Genomic DNA, 17,081 nt, shown 5'->3' with positions numbered 1-17,081 from the left:
AATCCTTTCTAAACTGCAAGTCTCTTTGATCAAATCTTGAAATGTCTGTATATCTGAACCCGCAAGACTTAAAGCAATACTTGGCCTCATGCATTCCAAGCATAACTTAACTCGTTCCTTTTCTTCTTTCACCAATCGCAAACATGATGCCCCCAGGATCTCCATCGAATAATGAATTCTCCAACCAGTTCATCTTTCCTTTGGCGAATGAAAGCTAAACCATGACTGACTTCTCTAGAGGATAATTCAACAAATTGTGAATCACAACAAGGACTGGTGAGCAAATCCATCGCTGCCGCCCATTCTTTTGTTGAAAGAACCTTCCCTTTTGTTTTTTGGATCTTCAATGGATTTCCTACAAAGGTTGCATTCATCGTCGCTTTCTTGTCTCGTTTCTCATCCTTTTCCATTACTATCTCAGCTTACAACATATCTTTTAACATAAAGCAATTTTCTGTCGAATGTCCAACGTAACGATGATAGCGGCAATATCTCTTGTCCTTAGTCATTTTGACTTCTTCTAGGAGGGCTGAGGTAACTGAATAGTTCCGGCAACCAATAACTGTTCCATCATTAGTATGACGTCTTCTTTTTTAAAATCATACTCTATATGATAATCGTTCAATCGAGTTCAGTTATCATTTACTCGATCTTTATACTGATCTGAATCTTCTCTTTTTCTTGCTTCTTGCTTATTATAGAAAGTATTTTTCTTTCTTTTTTGAACAACAGTATTTATCAGTAATCGATTTGATCCTCTCCCATCAGTTCTGATCTGAAATGTTGGCATTTTCCTAGCCATTAGTTCCTATGCATGCGCTTTTGTCGCTAATTCGCGAAAAGTTTTTATATTAGCGCTCATAAGCCTGAAGGCAATTCCCGGCTCCATAGAATTCAAACACATGTTCACTTGTCCTTCTCTTCTGGAAACTGCCTCCATGAAGCCTCCAAAGTTTTTCACCTATCAATGAATTTCTTCATAGGTTCATTTTCTCTTTGTCTAACAGAAGCCAATTCCGCAACACTGACATCACGCTCTGATGAGAAGAAGTTAGATATGAACGCATCCTGCATCTGTTCCCAAGTCCACATCGATCCTGCTACTAGGCTGGAATACCATCTGAATGCTTTGCCAGTCAAAGAAGACCCAAACAGCCGGAGACAATATTGCGGTACTGTAGAAAAATTTCCCATGCTTGTGAACGAGATGTTCCTCTGGCGATCCGTCTCCATTGAACTTTTGAAAATTAAGATGTTTAAAATTATTCAAGAATGGAATATCTTCGACCTCTTTTGGGTATGGCGTCCGATATTTGAATCTTCCTGTACCCTCACGTTCTTTTTCTAACCTGACTGCTTCTTCGACAACTTTTCATACCTCTTCTTTTGTTAGTGCTCTCATCGTGGGGGCAGATCCGTGTGACACAGTCCTCAGCGGTTGTGACCCTTTGGAGTGCTGTTCTCATTCATTTGTGTTATCGGTCATTGGGGGTACCGTCATCCGGGCTACATTATGTGCAAGAGTCCCCAAGGCCTCCTGAGGTTTCTACATTCCTCCATTAATGCTTTTTGTGCCTCTACCATTTCAGCTATGCGATCCTTTGTAGTTGGGGAAGACCCTCGGTTTGTCCCAGCCATGTAAATAGCAACCTCTCCATTCCCTGACGAGGGGTAGTAGAGGTCGAATGAGAGTGTATTGACGTTATAGGGGTTGCCGAAAGAGGAGACTCATATGACCTTCGTGTATTCCCGTGGTAGCCAGTTAATTGGGGGGATGTGGAGATTGGTGACGTGGATCCTAGTAGCTCATCAGTAGAGCTTTGCCCTTTTGCTCTCTTGTCCACCGGGAGTTCTTAGTAGGCAGGGTAGTGAAATCTTGTAACGTTGAAGGAAAGATAGCTTGCTTGGGGTAGATTGCTGGTGGAGCGAGCTCAGGATGTTTCTTAGTTATATTTCGCGTTATCAGTCCCCTGGCCCTTCTCAATGGCGAACTCATTCCTACAGCAATGGTGTTCTGGGTCCTTGTCCTTCTACGAGTAACAACGATCCATTTATCTCTTTCTTCCCATGCTACTGGCGAAGCGGTTATGACTGTAACAACTATCTGTGATTCTGTACACTTGACTGATGCTGCTCTTCTTTTGCGACATTCAGCTTGTTCATCGGCATATTCGACGATGAACCCTGTAGCAATAAACTAGAAGACTATATTTTTCTAAATGATTGTCAATGATTGGTTGTAATATCTTCTCACTCTTGAATCTCTCCATATTACAAAATGGGACAAGTTAGTATTTAAATGAAGTTATATTCTATTTTGGAGATGAAAGGGAGGATGTTCCCACTGAGAGTCGCCATTTTGGCGCCTTAAAGACGCCAAACAGTAGTGATTGTCCTCTACACAATTCTTAAGTTAATATCAAGTGAATACAATGATCCCTAGCAGAGTTGTCATTTTGTTTCGAACAAGAAACAAATGCATTCAATTTGGGTATTTTATTCACTTAATAATTAACAAAAGAAGATGAAGAAGATAACCACAACATTTATTCGTTCTGAATTCTTTTACATCCTTTCTCTCCTTTGATTCTCAAATAGACTATTCATAAAACCATAATACAAAGCAAATGTGACATATATCTAGATCACTCCTTTGATCAAATCTGAAGCTTTTTGTTGATCTTTAACTGCTGAAGAAATCACACATATGTCACTATAATGGAGAAACATTATTATTGCTATCAGCACTTTGCACAGGAGCATTGTGCACTGGAACACTCTACTGGAGGGCACTGTGTGCTGGCGAGCACTGTGCGCCCCAATCTGTTGTGCATTGACAGTGTTGTGCAGTAATGACCCTGGAAATTTTTTGCTTATCTTTCCCTAAGTAGTTGTTTTTAGGGTAATTAGCGCTACACTCGATTGCTTGTGAAATTCGCATCAATCACTTTAAATTTGATCTGCATGACTCAAAAACTTGTAGATTAGTTAGCACTATGTTACTCTAAAATCTGGGATTCATCGCTAAATCCAGTTGTTTTATGGAATTTTTAGAAGTTTTGGATCGGACCTGGACCACGCGTCGAAAGTCCGATAGCGATGATCTTAGACTGTTGCGGTCACCATGTTGGGCTTGACCATCACCTCGAAAATCAAGTCCATGTGATGTTCTGGGTCGATTTGATTGAGTTCGGAGTGAAGAGTGTGAGAACGGTTGGAAATTTAATAAGTTTTTATGAAATCTGAGTCGTGTCGCTTGCGCGATGATTTTAAGCAATCTGACCGTTGGATTCTGACCCAATTTCACCCTCTGATTATGGAAGGTGGCCCAGGCATATCCTTGTGCTTGTGAACCTGATCGAGATTCAGTGACCGTTGAATTGTGTGTGGTCCGCCACGGCTGATCTGAAGAGCCGGTCGGTATGAAAACTCAGCTTGACCTAGATCCATGGTCAAGGAGCTTAAGTCTAACCTTTCGTAGTTTTTGGCCCACCAGAAGTGCTTCGTTGGATCGAGAGAGGCATGCTTTGGTTATAACCTAAGTATACCTTGTCCCTGGGGTTATTTTCATCAAAGTTAGGCCTATTTATAGTCCTTAAACCCTAGCTCTCTTTTCCATACGAATTTTCTCTAACCCTAGCTTGGAAAGAGAGTGGAAAAGAGAGAGAAAGTGAGAGAGAAGTTGATGAATCATCTTGGATTCTTTCCTATTCTTCTAAATCCTTGAACCTCCACTTTGAATCGTTATTCTGACGATTCTGAGTTCATCTTGGGGTAAGTTAACCTAACCCTAATCTGTGTTAGAGCTTAGATTAGTCTTGGTGTTGTTGTATCTCATTTCTATTCTTGTTTTAGGGTATTCTATCGCCGTTGACGAAGACAACTCGTCTAAATCAGTTCGGTGTTTCTTTTTTGGCTTAAGGTGCGGACTTTAAGTGTATAGGTTATGGTTTTCAAGGCTTTCAATGCCAGTTAATGATTTATTCTTGTTATGGATGAGATTTCACATGCCAAATGTTGTGTTTATGTTGTGTTCCTGATATGCATGTATTATATTGAGATTTGTGTATTCTATGTGTATGTATAAAGTACCGTATATGTATAAAATATGCACTTGTGTTTGCCATGATTATTTGTCATGTATGTATGCTAGATGTATGTGTGATAACTCCTTAGCAAAAGGAATTGTCTAAATGCATGTATTTCAACATACGTCATGTATGTTGTATTATGTATTCTAAGTGTTTGTAGAAATGTCTGAATGATCTACGGTGTGATATTTGAACCTAGTATGGGCGTTGAGGAGCGATTCTCAACTCTCCCACTAGTGTGTATGATTTCCTTCTTGCTAGTTACATTCCTTGTTATTTAATTTCAAGCATTACTTATGCTTACATTTATGTTAAGTTGATATTCTTCAAATGCTTGAGTACCACATGATTTGAGTTGTTGCTCCATTACTGTTCTACATTTAATATGATTATCTGTTGTAGTGTACTGTGTTTGGGACCATGAATAGTCCAGGAAATCGGTAATCTGCCTTAAGGTTGTGGCTGAGATTGCTTTCGCCACAACGGACGTGATTAGACGAACCCGAGTCGTATTAGAGTTGTCGGCAGTGGTTTGGCCACGCGGAGTGTTTGCGCACTCAATGTCATTCAACCCAACGTGCGCTCCTGCTAGTCGAGTTCGTCAAGTAACCCGATTGTCCGATGTATGTTCACCATGTATGGACGCTACTACTTGAATCTAGGGTACCGAACTTACCAGTGAAATCCTATTAACCATGGTACCTTGATCTGTCAAGACTCATGAGCCGGACATGGTGGTATGGGACACCGTGGTTGAGCTGTCGGCCTATACTGGGGTGACGAGCCTCCCCGTAGTGACCAGTGAGCAACTAAACTCGTGAGCCGATTATGGTGGTATGGGACACTATATTCGTGCTGTCGGCCTACATTGATTGGTGACGAGCCCTTTGTAGTGACCTCGAGCATGCCTGGATACCGCATTGAGGTGACGAGCCTTGGTGTAGTAACGAAGGTATGAAAGACGTGCATTGATTGGTGACGAGCCCTTTGCTCCGACCTGAAACCATATGATCGTATGAGATGCCTAGGATTGACGACCCTAGAATGGATCACTGTTTGGATGTTGACATGAGGAAGGTATCTTAACTTCCCAATCTTGCTGTATGAAAAGGACTAATAACAACTTGGTAATCATATCCATGCACCGCATTTACATGTGCTTTGTAGATGTGGCGCACTTTGAGGTGGTGTCATGCGTAATGTAAGATGAAGACGCTGAGGGTGTACGCGTGAGGGCACGCATCATTTTGCATACATCCCTGCATTAACAAGAGTACTTAGGACTTGTTTAATTGTTCTGTTTTATCATTACTGTTTGATTGAACTGATAACATGTTAACCAGTGCCTTATTGTTCCACTGAGTTGATCACTCACTCCCACGTTCTGGGGCGGTGTTAAACACCCACCAGACTCTGTCTTAGGTTCTGATGTTGCAGATGCTGATGCGACTTCTGAGGCAGAGTGGGAGATGGATGATGATGAGGCTGCTTTCTCCTATATGCAGTTTTCAGACGAGTTCTAGTGAACCTTGTTCTGATGCGCGGGACTCTGGGATTATTTTTGGGATTCAAATGATGTAACTTGATACTTGAAATTTTGATAAGTAACACTTACATTACGACCTGGTTTGTATATGTACTTCAGGGATTCACACTTGTACACATATCTTTCTATAAGTCTTCTGCTTGCTTTATTCACTTATCCCTGAATTATATCTGTGTTTTGGCTTAATCTATTCCATGTTTTATGCACTAACACAGACAACATACACCCATTATTAAATATGTTGCATAAGTGATGTTTTGGAACTCGGGAGCTGAGTTATGCTCGACCCCCGAATTTCAGGGCGTTACATGTGCGTCGCACAGTACTTGTTCTGCACAATAGGTGCGAACTCTACCTCTTTCTCTCCAAGGTCTGCTCCACTTCTTCCTCTCTTCCTAAACCTCGGGTTAAGGAAGTACAGGATGAGAATGAGGTGCATCAAGCACCCCCACCTCGTACTTTGTGAGACTATTTACAACTGGCGGGGGTGAGCACGCCCTCATGCATGGTTTTTTCAGAAAATATAGGACATGTATATTAAGCCAGGGGTGATCCAACTCCTTCCAAAATTCTATGGACTTGAATCTGAAAGTCCATATTTGCACTTGAAAGAATTTGACAAGATTATAGCTACTTTATATTTTCCTAACGTGTCTGAGGACACAGTCAGATTGAAACTCTTTCCCTTTTCTTTGAAAGAGAAAGCTAAGACGTGGTTGTATTCACTATGTCCCCAATCTATTGGCACATGAAATGACATGATAAGGGAGTTCATAAAGAAATTTTTTCCACATAATAAAACGAATACCCTTAGAAAGTCAATCATGAACTTCGACTAAAAGGAGGATAAAATATTCTTTCAATGTTAGGAGCCGTTCAAGGATCTTGTCAGTTCATGCCTACAACACGGTTTTGAAACGTGGCACATTACACACTTTTTCTATGATGGTTTGACATCTTCCATGCGCCCATTGGTCGAGACAATGTGTAATGGGGAATTCATGAATAAAAATGTCCATGATGTGTGGGACTACTTGGACAGACTTGCTGAAAATGCATAATCATGGGACTCCTCCCTAAAATCAAGCACCACTTCTAGGCCCACTCAATCAAAGGAGAGGGGCGGATTATACCTACATGACGGACGACTTCCGTTTGCTTCATCACATGTGTACGTTCAATGTATATCCAAGGTGGAGCAATCGCAGCGAGTGTACGCGCCTGATGGTGGATTTTCTATATCAGGTGGGGCAAGAAGCGAAGTTGTGTGTGCCGACGTACATCCTGCGCCAGATTATTCTCATCGCTCGTTCGAGTAGGAGGACCGAGTCACTTCCATTTGGCCGCCTCATTTGCAAGCTTGCACATGAGTTTGGCTATAGGCTTGGAGCTGAGAAGCCGGTTCCTGTTCGTCATATCAATCTGAGGACTCTTAGCAGATGGAGATCGGTTCTGGTTGGCATGCCTCAGAGTGTGAGGCTGAGTTTGAGAGTGATGGTAAAGAGAGTTATGCTGAAGGCGGTGCTGAGATTAAGGAAGAAACAGAGTAGGACGAGGAAGAGGATGAGGCACAGGATACGAGTGATAGCTCTCCTCCTGTGGCGCCAGAGTAGAGCGCAGAGCAGACTGCCAGAGATGCCCGTCTTGCACGGCTTGAAGAAGGGCAGGCTGTTTTATGCCAGGATATTGTTGATCTTCGAGGCCTTGTTAAACATAAGTTTAAGAAGGTGACTCGAACTCTGAAGTCTATCCTGTGTTGCTTGCAGGATAAGGGTGCCCCGCCTCCATCTCCTGATTCCGACGAGTAGCAGTCGTCGTAGCCGTCCTTTGCTTTGTTTGTTATTTTCTTTCTGTGTGTAGCCATTGTTGGCTTTGTAGTTGGAGTTGTTGTAGATGTTTGTGGTTGTAGTTGTTTGTAGTTGTTGTGGTTGTTTGGAGTGTTAGATGTTGTTGTTCTCATGCTTTCCTAGTCGTGATTCATGTATTGCTGCACTACTTGTATTGCGACGATTTTGATTAATGGAATGCATGTTGTTTGTCTTTGGAGTTGTGCTGTGTTGCTGTATGGATGGATTATGTGACGTAGAATCTGACAGGTTGCATCCTCTGTTGAATGTAGGGATGCCTCCTAAGGGTTCGAAGTCTTCGGCCCGTCTCTCTTTGATTGAGTCGCTTGCTTGGGTTCCTCCCTTGAGCGATAACCAGTCAGATCCACTGGCGGGTCCGTCTCATGCCGGTGTTGGGCCGACACCTTTGGCTCCTCCAGTCAAGCCCTCGGTTCCTGAGCCGAGCCGTGCACCTTTGTCTGCTCCACCTGCTGATAGGTTTGAGCAGATGATGCTGTTGATGCAGCAGCAGCAGTTTCAACAGCAGCAGCACCAGCAGCAGGAGTTCCTCTCTTCCATGGCTGGCATCTTTGCTCAGTCAGTGAGGGCGACTCCACCTGTTTCACTTATGCCTCCATCTGGGAGCGCCAGTGCCAGCGGCACTTTCGAGCGATTCCAGCGCTTACGACCTCCTACGTTTGTGGGTTCTCATAAACCCGAGGAGGCCGAGTATTGGATCGACCGCATCTCTAAAATGCTGAGACCGCTGCACTGCTCTGAGGTTGAGTAGGTTGAGCTTGCCTGCTTCATGTTTTGGGACAGTGTTCTTCGCACTGTCGAGGAAGGTTTTGAGTGGTCGTGGCAGGCGTTTGAGGCGCGCTTCCACGAGAAGTATTTCCCGGTTACGTACCGACATGAGAAGGAGAGTGAGTTCCTTCGCCTCCGCCAAGGAGGGTTGTCGGTGACGGAGTATGAGAACCGGTTTACTGAGCTGGGTCGGTATGTTCCTTTGATCCTGGGTGATCAGCCGATGAGGATGCGGCGTTTCTCTAAGGGATTGAGACCTGAGATCCGATCGAAGATTTGCTGTGCTAGCATTTCTTCTTATGCAGAGCTGGTGAGCATGTCCTTACGAGCAGAGCAGGACGGGGATAGGTCGTCCCGCATGCGAGCATCGATGGTTCCTAGGCCGCGACCGGATTTCCAGGGTGCACCTTTCCTCGGCAAGAGGCCGCGAGCAGATTCTCCTCCTGGGCGTTCAACGCCACCCACTCAGCAGATGAGAGCTGATCTTCGATGTTCATATTGTGGGAAGACAGGGCATTTGGACCATTTTTGCTTCTCCCGTATGCGAGCCAGTGGTTTCACTCCACCACAGAGGATTAGCCGTCCGATGCCTCATGTGATCTCTCCTCTACCTCTTCGATCAGCGCCAGCTCATCCATCCTTCAGACCTACAGTTCCTAGCTTCAGGCCACCTCAGCGGCCCATGGTTCCTCCGTCGAATCGTCAGCAGCAGGCTCGAGTTCATGCGCTTTCAGCTGAAGCGCCTATGTCTGACTTAGTGTCGAGGTCCTTCGAGGTGACAGCGCACATTGAAGGTATTCCCGTTTCTATGTTAGTGGATACAGGGTCCACTACTTCTCTTATATCTTATGCGGCAGTTAGGCGTTTGGGTTTGAGATCTGTTCCTATGCAAGGAGTGACGCTTACTACCGCTACGGGGATTTCCTCTGCTTTGGGCAAGCGTTGTATGGATTGTTTGGTCGATCTTGGAAGTGGATCGATCCGTGTTGATTTCTTAGTCGCACCGCTTTATCATTACGATGTTATTATGGGTATGGATTGGCTCACGAGGATGCGAGCTGAGATTAATTGTGAAGCTAAATCAGTGACGATCCATGGACCTGAGGGCGAGACTGTTACTTTCCCAGTTCAGGTCAGTTACCCTCTTCGTATTGATTATTATTCTTCTCTGTTGGAGAGTATGGCTGAATCGGCATTAGTTAGTACGCCAATAGTTCAGGAGTTTGAAGATGTGTTTGAGTCGATTCCTGGATTACCTCCTCAATGTGAGATTGATTTTGCTATCGATCTTATGCCTGGTGCGGTGCCCATTTCTTTACCTACCTATCGTATGCCTCCTAGTGAAATAGAGGAGTTGAGGAAGCAGATAGATGGTTTGCTGGACTTGGGTTTTATTCGGCCTAGTGTGTCTCCTTGGGGAGCACCTATTTTGTTTGTGAAGAAGAAGGATGGTTCCTTGCGATTATGTATTGATTATCGCAAGTTGAATTTGGTAACTGTGAAGAATAAGTACCATTTACCCAGAATTGATGATCTGTTTGATCAATTGAAGGGGGCACGGTACTTTTCGAAGGTTGATCTGCAGTCAGGGTATCATCAGTTGCGCGTCAAGGATGGGGACATACAGAAGACCGCTTTTAGGACTAGCTTCGGTCATTATGAGTTCCTTGTGATGTTGTTCGGTCTGATGAACGCACCGGCGGTGTTCATGGATCTGATGAACAAGGTGTTTCGGCCATTCCTGTTCCGATTCGTCATTGTCTTTATCGATGACATCTTGATTTATTCGGCGAGTCGGGAAGAACACGAGGAGCACTTAAGAGCGGTTTTAGATACTCTGAGGAAGAATCAGCTTTTCGCGCAGTTCAAGAAGTGTGATTTCTGGAAAGAGGAAGTCAAGTTCCTGGGACATGTGGTGTCCAAGGAAGGGATAGCTGTCGACCTTGCCAAGGTAGCTGCAGTGCAGGACTGGAAGCAGCCTGGTTCAGTTACTGAGGTAAGGAGTTTTCTGGGTCTTGCAGGCTATTATCGACGCTTTATTCAGGACTTCTCGAAGATTGCCAGGCCGTTGTCGCAGTTGACATGGATGGATTTGAAGTTTGCTTGGAATGAGCAGGCGAAGTTAGCTTTTCAGGAGCTAAAGGACAAGTTGACGTCCGCCCCTGTGCTAATATTGTCAGAGCAAGGGGTTAAGTATATTATATATACTGACGCCTCTCGCGTTGGTCTGGGTTGTGTCCTTATGCAGAAGGACAGGGTGATTGCTTATGCTTCGCGACAGTTGAGGAAACATGAAGAGAATTACCCTACGCACAACCTGGAGTTAGCAGCTGTCATAATCTCATTAAAGCTTTGGAGACATTACCTCTATGGTGAGGAGTTCGAGCTCTTTTACGACCACAAGAGCCTTAAGTATATTTTCACGCAGCGTGATTTGAATATGAGGCAGCGCCGATGGATGGAAACATTGAAGGACTTTAAGTTCGATGTTTCTTACCATCCGGGCAAGGCGAACCTTGTGACAGATGCGTTGAGTTGCAAGAAGGCTATTGAGTTTGCGGCTCCGCTGATGATAGCAGAGTGGGATATATTGGAGTTCGTGCGAGATTTTGAGCAGAAGCTTACGGTGGTTGAGTCGTATGAGGTTATCGCACACATTCGTGTGCAGCCCCTTATCGATGAGAGGATCGTTGCAGCCAGGCAGATGATGAGCTTTTGGTGAAGATGAGGAAGCGGGTTGGTACAGATGAGAACTCCGACTGGAGTGTTAGTTCTGATGGGGGCCTACGTTTTCGTGGCCGGTTATGTGTTCCTGACATCCCTGACTTGAGATGGGAGGTTCTCGAGTTAGCCCATAGTTCTAAACTTGCGATGCACCCAGGTAGCACGAAGATGTATCAGGATATGAAGAGGTCTTATTGGTGGGACAGTATGAAGGTCCAGATTGCTGAATTTGTTTCTCGTTGTCTCACGTGCCAGCAGGTCAAGGCAGAGCATCGCCGACCTCCTGGATTGCTGCAACCCATGCCCATAGCTGAATGGAAGTGGGACTTCATCTCTATGGATTTTATTTCTGGGTTGCCGAGAACGAGGAAGGGATATGACTCTATTTGGGTAATCGTCGACCGATTAACGAAGTCGGTGCATTTCTTACCGATCAGAGTCACTAACTCTGCAGACGAGTTGGCTAGGTTATATATCAAGGAGATAGTTCATCTGCATGGAGTTCCCCTGGAGATTGTGTGTGATTGAGACACGCGTTTCACATCTCTCTTTTGGACTCGCATCCAGGAAGCGATGGGTGTGAAACTGAAGTTCAGCACCGCGTTTCATCTGCAAACAGATGGGCAGACGGAGCGCGTGAATTAGGTCCTGGAAGACATGTTGTGAGCTTGTGTTTTGGATTTCAAAGACAGATGGGATGATTGTCTTCAGTATGCAGAATTCGCATATAATAACAGTTTCCAGGCTAGTATCGGCATGGCTCCCTATGAGGCGTTGTATGGTCGCCCGTGTAGAGCACCACATCAGAAGTCGGTGAGCGTAGTTTGCTTGGCCCGGAGTTGGTGCAGGTGACTTCAGAGAAGGTTAACATCATTCGACGTCGACTTCTGACAGCGCAGAGCAGGCAAAAGAGTTATGCTGATACGAGGCGTCGACCGCTTGAGTTTGAGGTTGGAGACTATGTGTTTCTGAAGGTCTCTCCTATGAAGGGAGTTTTGCGATTCAGTAAGAAGGGAAAGCTGACGCCGAGATTTATTGGTCCATTTCAAGTTCTAGATCGAGTGGGAGCGGTAGCTTACCGCCTTGCTTTGCCCACACCTCTTGTGGGCTTGTATAACGTATTTCATGTTTCTATGCTGAAGAAGTACGTTCCTGGTCCGTCGCATATTATCAGTTGGGAGCAAGTGCAGTTGAGTGAGGATGCTACTTATGTACTGCGACCGACGCGTATTCTTGACAGGAAGGAGCAGGTATTGCGTAGCAAGGTTATCCCTCTTGTGAAGGTGCTATGAACGCATCATGGTGTAGAAGAAGCTACTTGAGAATCTGAAGCTGAGGTCAGGAAGACCTACCCTCTGATCCTTGAGGAATTTATGAAGGTATAAATTTCGAGGACGAAATTTTCTTTAAGGGGGGTAGATTGTAATGACCTTGGAAATTTTGTGCTTATCTTTCCCTAAGTAGTTGTTTTTAGGGTAATTAGCGCTATACTCGATTGCTTGTGAAATTCGCATCAATCACTTTAAATTCGATCTGCATAACTCAAAACTTATAGATTAGTTAGCGCTATGTTACTCTGAAATCTGGGATTCATCGCTAAATCCAGTTGTTCTGGAAAATTTTTGGAAGTTCTGGATCGGACCTGGACCGCGTGTCGAAAGTCCGATAGCGATGATCTTAGGTTATTGCGGTCACCGTGTTGGGCTTGACCATCACCTCGAAAATCAAGTCCATGCGATGTTCTGGGTCGATTTGATTGAGTTCGGAGTGAAGAGTGTGAGAACGGTTGAAAATTTAATAAGTTTTTATGAAATCTAAGTCGTGTCACTTGCGCGATGATTTTAAACAATCTGACCGTTCGATTCTGACCCAATTTCACCCTCTGATCAGGGAAGGTGACCCAGGCATATCCTTGTGCTTATGGACCTGATCGAGATTCAGTGACCGTTGAATTGTGTATGGTCCGCCACGGCTGATCTGAACAGCCGGTCGGTATGAAAACTCAGCTTGACCTAGATCCATGGTCAAAGAGCTTAAGTCCGACCTTTCGTGGTTTTTGGCCCACCAGAAGTGCTTCGTTGGATCGAGAGAGGCATGCTTTGGTTATAACCTAGGTATACCTTGTCCCTGGGGTTATTTTCATCAAAGTTAGGCCTATTTATAGTCCTTAAACCCTAGCTCTCTTTTCCATACGAATTTTCTCTAACCCTAGCTTGGAAAGAGAGTGGAAAAGAGAGAGAAAGTGAGAGAGAAGTTGATGAATCATCTTGGATTCTTTCCTGTTCTTCTACATCCTTGAACCTCCACTTTGAATCGTTATTCTGACGATTCTGAGTTCATCTTGGGATAAGTTAACCTAACCCTAATCTGTGTTAGAGCTTAGATTAGTCTTGGTGTTGTTGTATCTCATTTCTATTCTTGTTTTAGGGTATTCTATCGCCGTTGACGAAGACAACTCGTCTAAATCAGTTCGGTGTTTCTTTTCTGGCTTAAGGTGCGGACTTTAAGTGTATAGGTTATGGTTTTCAAGGCTTTCAATGCCAGTTAATGATTTATTCTTGTTATAGATGAGATTTCACATGCCAAATGTTGTGTTTATGTTGTGTTCCTGATATGCATGTATTATATTGAGATTTGTGTATTCTATGTGTATATATAAAGTACCGTATACGTATAAAATATGCACTTGTGTTTGCCATGATTATTTGTCATGTATGTATGCTAAATGTATGCGTGACAACTCCTTGGTAAAAGGAATTGTCCAAATGCATGTATTTCAACATACGTCATGTATGTTGTATTATATATTCTAAGTGTTTGTAGAAATGTCTGAATGATCTACGGTGTGATATTTGAACCTAGTATGGGTGTTGAGGAGCGATTCTCAACTCTCCCACTAGTGTGTATGATTTCCTTCTTGCTAGTTACATTCCTTGTTATTTAATTTCAAGTATTACTTATGCTTACATTTATGTTAAGTTGATATTCTTCAAATGCTTGAGTACCACATGATTTGAGTTGTTGCTCCATTACAGTTCTACATTTAATATGATTATCTGTTGTAGTGTACTGTGTTTGGGACCATGAATAGTCCAGGAAATCGGTAATCTGCCTTAAGGTTGTGGCTGAGATTGCTTTCGCCACAATGGACGTGATTAGACGAACCCGAGTCGTATTAGAGTTGTCGGCAGTGGTTTGGCCACGCGGAGTGTTTGCGCACTCTATGTCATTCAACCTAATGTGCGCTCGTGCTAGTCGAGTTCGTCAAGTAACCCGATTGTCCGATGTATGTTCACCATGTATGGACGCTACTGCTTGAATCTAGGGTACCGAACTTACCAGTGAAATCCTATTAACCATGGTACCTTGATCCGCCAAGACTCATGAGCCAGACATGGTGGTATGGGACACTGTGGTCGAGCTGTTGGCCTACGCTGGGGTGACGAGCCTCCCCGTAGTGACCAGTGAGCAACTAAACTCGTGAGCCGATTATGGTGGTATGGGACACTATATTCGTGCTGTCGGCCTACATTGATTGGTGACGAGCCCTTTGTAGTGACCTCGAGCATGCCTGGATACCGCATTGAGGTGACGAGCCTTGGTGTAGTAACGAAGGTATGAAAGGCATGCACTGATTGGTGACGAGCCCTTTGCTGCGACCTGAAACCATATGATCGTATGAGATGCCTAGGATTGACGACCCTAGAATGGATCATTGTTTGGATGTTGACATGAGGAAGGTATCTTAGCTTCCCAATCCTGCTGTATGAAAAGGACTAATAACAACTTGGTAATCATATCCATGCACCGCATTTGCATGTGCTTTGTAGATGTGGTGCACTTTAAGGTGGTGTCATGCGTAACGTAAGATGAAGACGCTAAGGGTGTACGCGTGAGGGCACGCATCATTTTGCATACATCCCTGCATTAACAAGAGTACTTAGGACTTGTTTAATTGTTCCGCTTTATCATTACTGTTTGATTGAACTGATAACATGTTAACCAGTGCCTTATTATTCCACTGAGTTGATCACTCACTCCCACGTTCTGGGGCGGTGTTAAACACCCACCAGACTGTCTTAGGTTCTAATGTTGCAGATGCTGATGCGACTTCTGAGGCAGAGCGGGAGATGGATGATGATGAGGCTGCTTTCTCCTATATGCAATTTTCAGACGAGTTCTAGCGAGCCTTGTTCTGATGCGCGGGACTCTGGGATTATTTTTGGGATTCAAATGATGTAACTTGATACTTGAAATTTTGATAAGTAACACTTACATTACGACCTGGTTTGTATATGTACTTCAGGGATTCACACTTGTACACATATCTTTCTATAAGTCTTTCGCTTGCTTTATTCACTTATCCCTGAATTATATCTGTGTTTTGGCTTAATCTATTCCATGTTTTATGCACTAACACAGACAACATACACCCATTATTAAATATGTTGCATAAGTGATGTTTTGGAACTCGGGAGCTGAGTTATGCTCGACCCCCGAATTTCAGGGCGTTACATGTGCGTCGCACAGTACTTGTTCTGCACAATAGGTGCGAACTCTACCTCTTTCTCTCCAAGGTCTGCTCCACTTCTTCCTCTCTTCCTAAACCTCGGGTTAAGGAAGTACAGGATGAGAATGAGGTGCATCAAGCACCCCCACCTCGTACTTTGCGAGACTATTTACAAATGGCGGGGGTGAGCACGCCCTCATGCATGGTTTTTCCAGAAAATATAGGACATGTATATTAAGCCAGGGGTGATCCAACTCCTTCCAAAATTCCATGGACTTGAATCTGAAAGTCCATATTTGCACTTGAAAGAATTTGACAAGATTATAGCTACTTTATATTTTCCTAACGTGTCTGAGGACACGGTCAGATTGAAACTCTTTCCCTTTTCTTTGAAAGAGAAAGCTAAGACGTGGTTGTATTCACTATGTCCCCGATCTATTGGCACATGAAATGACATGATAAGGGAGTTCATAAAGAAATTTTTCCACATCATAAAACGAACACCCTTAGAAAGTCAATCATGAACTTCGACCAAAAGGAGGATAAAACATTCTTTCAATGTTAGGAGCCGTTCAAGGATCTTGTCAGTTCATGCCTACAACACGGTTTTAAAACGTGGCACATTATACACTTTTTCTATGATGGTCTGACATCTTCCATGCGCCCATTGGTCGAGACAATGTGTAATGGGGAATTCATGAATAAAAATGTCGATGATGTGTGGGACTACTTGGACAGACTTGTTGAAAATGCACAATCATGGGACTCCTCCCTAAAATCAAGCACCACTTCTAGGCCCACTCAATCAAAGGAGAGGGGCGGATTATACCTTCTGAAAGAGGATGATGATATAAATGTTAAAGTGTCTAAACTCATAAGGAAATTCGAGACCATGGAACTAAAGAAGGATAAGGCTAAGGAAATTATTTGCGGTATTTGTGCTTACAACATTCACACAACTGAAAATTGTTTAACAATACCTGCCTTTCAAGAGGTATTGAATGAGCAATCTAATGCCGTGAATAATTACCAAAGACCTTTCAATGGACTTACTTCCAATACGTACAATCCTAGTTGGAGAAATCATCCAAACTTCAGTTGGAAGAATGGACAAACTGCTACCCCTCAAGGTTTTTTTAATCAAATTCTAAATCAAGGGAAACCTCAAGAGGATCCGGTTCAAAAACATATTCGAGACTAAGAGTTACTCAACCAGGATATCAGATCAACATTGGGAACGCTTGTGTCATCTATTCAAAGGATAGAGTCGCACTTAACAATTGGGGGAAAGGGGATGCTTCCTGCTTAACCTCTCCCCAATCCCAAACCGTAATATGAGTAAGTGATCCAAGCTCTTCAAATTAGATGGAGCAAGCTAAATCTATCACCACTCTTAAGAGTGGGAGAACCATTGACAAAACTATTCTGGTTAGGGCTGAAAAGTCTAAGGACTCGAAAGAGGACAACGATGATAGACCCAGCAATGCTCCAAAAGAATTAGAACTGGAACTTCAAGGCAAGATAATTGCCCCATTTCCCCAACGGCTGGTTACACCAAAACATCTCTCTAACACTCA

Source organism: Magnolia sinica, chromosome 4 (assembly GCF_029962835.1).
Source record: "Magnolia sinica isolate HGM2019 chromosome 4, MsV1, whole genome shotgun sequence".
In the NCBI taxonomy this organism is placed as follows: Eukaryota; Viridiplantae; Streptophyta; class Magnoliopsida; order Magnoliales; family Magnoliaceae; genus Magnolia; species Magnolia sinica.
This window is presented reverse-complemented; position numbering follows the sequence as displayed.